Genomic DNA, 6000 nt, shown 5'->3' with positions numbered 1-6000 from the left:
GGTTCCCACACAGAGGATCGGTGCCGACCAGCACTCAACACCCTGAGAAGCTTTGAAGGGGGCCAGTGCACCACAGCTAGCCGGGAGAGAGCCCAGGGAAAAGTCTGGACCTGACTAAGAGACAAGAGACCACTGTTTCGGGGTGCACGAGGAGAGAGGATTCAGAAAACTGCCTAAACGAGCTCCGGAGATGGACACGAGCCACAGCTATCAGCGCAGACACCAGAGACGGGCATGAGACACTAAGGCTGCTGCTGCAGCCACCAAGAAGTCTGTGTGCAAGCACAGGTCACTATCTACACCTGCCCTCCCGGAAGCCTGTGCAGCCCCCACGGCCAGGGTCCCGTGATCCAGGGACAACTTCCCTAGGAGAACACACAGCACGCCTCAGGCTGTTGAAACGTCACACTGGCATCTGCCACCACAGGCTTGCCCTGCATTCCGTACCCCTCCCTCCCCCCGGCCTGAGTGAGCCAGAGCCCCCTAATCACCTTTTCCTTTAACCCCGTCCTGTCTGGGTGGGAACAGATGCCCTCATGCGACCTATATGCAGAGGCAGGGCCAAATCCACAGCTGAAGGCCAGGAGCTGTGCGAACAAAGAAGAGAAAGGGAAATCTCTCCCAGCAGCCTCAGGAGCAGCAGATTAAATCTCCACAATCAACCTGATGTACCCTGCATCTGTGGAATACCTGAATAGACAACGAATCATCCCAAAATTGAGGCAGTGGACTTTCGGAGCAACGATATATATATATTTTTTTCCTTTTTATGTTTTTGAGAGTGTGTATGTGTACGCTTACTTGTGTGATTTTGTCTGTATAGCTTTACTTTTACAATTTGTCCTAGGGTTCTCTCTGTCCTTTTTTTATTTTTATTTTTTAGGATAGTTTTTAGGGCTTGTTATCATTGGTGAATTTGATTTTGGGTTTGCTTGCTCTCTTCATTCTTTCTTTCATTCTTTTTTTCCTTTTATTTATTACTTTTTAATTTTTTTAATTGTTAATGAATATTTTTTATTTTTAATTTTTTTAATAAATTTTTTTTCTCTCTTTCTTTTTTTTCCACCTTTTCTTCTGAGCCGTCAGGCTGAGAAGCAATAGCAATACGACTGGGTGTCAGGCCTGTGCCGCTGAGGTGGAAGAGCTGAGTTCAAGACATTGGTCCACCAGAAACCTCCCAGCTCCACATAATATCAAACTGCGAAAGCTCTCCCAGAGATATCCATCGTAACACTACAACCTAGCTCCACTCAGTGACCAGCAAACTACAGTGCTGGACACCCTATGGCAAACAACTAACAAGACAGGAGCACAACACCACCCATTAGGAGAGAGGTTGCCTAAAATGATAATAAGGTCACAGACACCGCAAGACACACCACCGGGTGGGGACCTACCCACCAGAAAGACAAGATGTAGCCTCATCCACCAGAACACAGGCACTAGTCCCCTCCACCACGAAGCCTACACAACCAACTGAATCAATCTTATCCACTGGGGGCAGACACCAAAAAAACGTAAGCTACGAACCTGCAACCTACAAAACAGAGACCCCAAACACAGTAAGTTAAGCAAAATGAGAAGACAGAGGAAAACACAGTAGATGAAAGAGCAAGGCAAAAACACATCACATCAAGCAAATGAAGAGGAAATAGGCAGTCTACCAGAAAAAGAATTCAGAGGAATGATAGTAAAGGTGATCCAAAATCCTGGAAATAGAATAGAGAAAATACAAGAAACGTTTAAGAGGGACCTAGAAGAACTAAAGCACAAACAATGATGAACAACAAAATAAATGAAACTGAAAATTCTCTACAAGGAATTAATAGCAGAATAACTGAGGCAAAAAAAAGTGTAAGTGACCTGGAAGATAAAAAGTAGAAATAACTACTGCAGAGCAGAATAAAGAAAAAAGAATGAAAAGAATTGAAGACAGTGTCAGAGACTTCTGGGAAAAGATTAAATGCACAAACATTTAAATTATAGGTGTCCCAGAAGAAGAAAAGAAAAAGAAAGGGACTGAGAAAATATTTGAAGAGATTATAGTCAAAAACTTCCCTAATATGGGAAAGGAAAGAGTCAATCGAGTGCAGAAAAGGCAGAGAGTCCAATACAGCATAAATCCAAGGAGAAAGATGTCAAGACACATTTTAATCAAACTATCAAAAATTAAATACAATGAAAAAATATTAAAAACAGCAAGGGAAAAACAACAAATAACATATAAGGGAATCCCATTAAGGTTAAGAGCAGATCAGCAGCAGCAACACTGCAAGCCAGAAGGGAGTGGCAGGACATATTTAAAGTGATGAAAGGGAAAAACCTACAACCAACATTACTCTACCCAAAAAGGATCTCATTCAGATTTGACAGAGAAATTAAAACCTTTACTGACAAGCAAAAGCTAAGAGAATTCAGCACCACCAAACCAGCTTTACAACAAATGCTAAAGGAACTTCTCTAGGCAGGCAACACAAGAGAAGGAAACGACCTACAATAACAAACCCAAAACAATTAAGAAAATGGTAATAGGAACATACATATCAATAATTACCTTAAACATAAATGGAGTAAGTGCTCTAACCAAAAGACACAGAATGGCTGAATGGATACAAAAACAAGACCCGTATATATGCCATCTACAAGAGACCCACTCCAGACCTAGGGACACATACAGACTGAAAGTGAGGGGATGGAAAAAGATATTCCATGCAAATGGAAATCAATGAAAAGCTGGAGTAGCAATTCTCGTAACAGACAAAATAGACTTTAAAACAAAGACTATTACAAGAGACAAAGAAGGACACTACATAATGATCAAGGGATTAATCCAAGAAGAAGATATAACAATTGTAAATATTTATGCACACAACATAGGAGCACCTCAATACATAAGGCAAATGCTAACAGCCATAAAAGGGGAAATCAACAGTAACAGAATCATAGTAAGGGATTTTAACACCCTACTTTCACCAATGGACAGATCAAGCAAAATGAAAATAAATAAGGAAACACAAGCTTTAAATGATACATTAAAAAAGATGGATTTAATTGATATTTATAGGACATTCCATCCAAAAACAACACAATACACTTTCTTCTGAAGTGGTAATGGAACATTCTCCAGGATAGATCATAACTTGGGTCACCATCAAGCCTTGGTAAACTTAAGAAAATTGAAATAGTATGAAGGATCTTTTCCGACCACAATGTTATGAGACTAGATATCAATTACAGAAAAAAAATCTGTATGAAATGAAAACACATGAGGGTGAACTATACACTACTAAATAACCAAGAGATCACTGAAGAAATCAAAGAGGAAATCAAAAAATACCTACAAACAAATGACAATGAAAACACGACAAGCTAAAACCTCTGGGATGCAGCAAAAGCAGTTCTAAGAGGGAAGTTTGTCTCAATACAATCCTACCTCAAGAAACAAGAAAAATCTCAAATAAACAACTGAACCTTCCACATAAAGCAATTAGAGAAAGAAAAACGAAAAACCCCCAAAGATAGCAGAAGGACAGAAATCATAAAGATCAGATCAGAAATATATGAAAAAGATATGAAGGAAACAATAGCAAAGATCAATAAAACTAAAAGCTGGTTCTTTGAGAAGATAAACAAAATTGATAAGCCATTAGCCAGACACATCAAGAAAAAAAGGGAGAAGACTAAAATCAATAGGATTAGAAATGAAAAAGGAGAAGTAACAACTGACACTGCAGAAATACAAAGGATCATGAGAGATTACTACAAGCAACTCTATGCCAATAAAATGGACAACCTAGAAGAAATAGACAAATTCTTACAGAAGCACAACTTTCCAAGACTGAACCAGAAGAAAAAAAATATAAACAGACCAATCAAAAGCAATGAAATTTAGACTGTGATTAAAAATCTTCCAACAAGCAAAATCCCAGGACCAGATGGCTTCACAGGCAATTCTATCAAACATTTAGAAAACAGTTAACACCAATCCTTCTCAAACTCTTCCAAAATATTGCAGAGGGAGGAACACTTCTAAAGTCATTCTATGAGGCCACCATCACCCTCATACAAAACCAGACAAAGATGTCACAAAGAAAGAAAACTACAGGCCAATATCACTGATAAACAGAGATGCAAAAATCCTCAACAAAATACTAGCAAACAGAATCCAACAGCACATTAAAAGGATTATACACCATGATCAAGTGGGGTTTATCCCAGGAATGCAAGGATTCTTCAATATACGCAAATCAATCAACGTGATACATCATATTAACAAATTGAAGGAGAAACACCATATGATCATCTCAATAGATGCAAAGAAAGCTTTCGACAAAATTCAACACCCATTTATGATAAAAGCCCTGCAGAAAGTAGGCATAGAGGGAACTTTCCTCAACATAATGCAGGCCATATATGACAAACCCACAGCCAACATTGTCCTCAATGGTGAAAAACTGAAACCATTTCCACTAAGATCAGGAACAAGACAAGGTTGCCCACTCTCACCACTATTATTCAACATAGCTTTGCAAGTGTTAGCCACAGCAATCAGAGAAGAAAAAGAAATAAAAGGAATCCAAATCGGAAAAGAAGAAGTAAAGCTGTCACTGTTTGCAGATGACATGATACTATACATAGAGAATCCTAAAACTGCTACCAGAAAACTACTAGAGCTACTCAATGAATTTGGTAAAGTAGCAGGATACAAAATTAATGCACAGAAATGTCTCACATTCCTATACACTAATGATGAAAAATCTGAAAGAGAAATTAAGGAAACACTCTCATTTACCATTGCAACAAAAACAATAAAGTACCTAGGAATAAGCCAACCTAAGGAGAAAAAAGATCTGTATGCAGAAAACTATAAGACACTGATGAAAGAAATTAAAGATGATAAAAGAGTTGGAGACATATACCACGTTCTTCGATTGGAAGAATCAGCATTGTGAGAATGACTATACTACCCAAAGCAATCAACAAATCCAATGCAATCCCTATCACACTACCAATTGCATTTTTCACAGAAATAGAACCAAAAAATTCACAATTTGTATGAAAACACAAAAGACCCTGAATAGACAAAGCAATCTTAGAAAGAAAAATGGAGCTGGTGGAATCCGGCTTCCAGACTTCAGACTATACTACAAAGCTACAGTAATCAAGACAGTATGATACTGACACAGAAACAGAAATATAGATCAATGGAACAGGATAGAAAGCCCAGAGATAAACCCACGCACATATGGTCACCTTATTTTTGTTAAAGGAAGTAAAAATATACAATGGAGAAAAGACAGCCTCTTCAATGATTGGTGCTGGGAAAACTGGACAGCTACATGTAAAAGAATGAAATTAGAACCCTCTGTAACACCATACAAAAAAATAAACTCAAAATGGATTAAAGACTTAAATGTAAGGTCAGGCACCATCAGACTCTTAGAGGAAAACATAGGCGGAACACTCTATGACATAAATCAAAACAAGATCCTTTTTGACCCAACTCATACAGAAATGAAAATAAAAACAAAAATAAACAAATGGGACCTAATGAAACTTAAAAGCTTTTGCACAGCAAAGGAAAACATAAAGAAGATGAAAAGACAACCCTCAGAATTGGAGAAAATATTTGCAAATGAAGAAACTGACAAAGGATTAATCTCAAAAATTTACAAGCAGCTCATTCAGGTCAATATTGGAAAAACAAACAACCCAATCAAAAAATGGGCAGAAGACCTAAATAGACATTTCTCCAAAGAAGATATACAGGTTACCAACAAACACATGAAAGGATGCTCAACATCACTAATCATTAGAGAAACGCAAATCAAACTACAGTGAGGTATCACCTCACACCAGTCAGAATGGCCGTCATTTAAAAATCTACAAACAACAAATGCTGGAGAGGGTGTGGAGAAAAGGGAACCCTCTTGCACTGTTGGTGGGAATGTAAATTGATACAGCCACTATGGAGAACAGTATGGAGGTTCCTTAAAAAAC

Source organism: Eschrichtius robustus, chromosome 13, assembly GCF_028021215.1.
Source record: "Eschrichtius robustus isolate mEscRob2 chromosome 13, mEscRob2.pri, whole genome shotgun sequence".
In the NCBI taxonomy this organism is placed as follows: Eukaryota; Metazoa; Chordata; class Mammalia; order Artiodactyla; family Eschrichtiidae; genus Eschrichtius; species Eschrichtius robustus.
The sequence above is the reverse complement of the archived record's forward strand: the minus strand, read 5'-3'. Positions refer to the sequence as shown.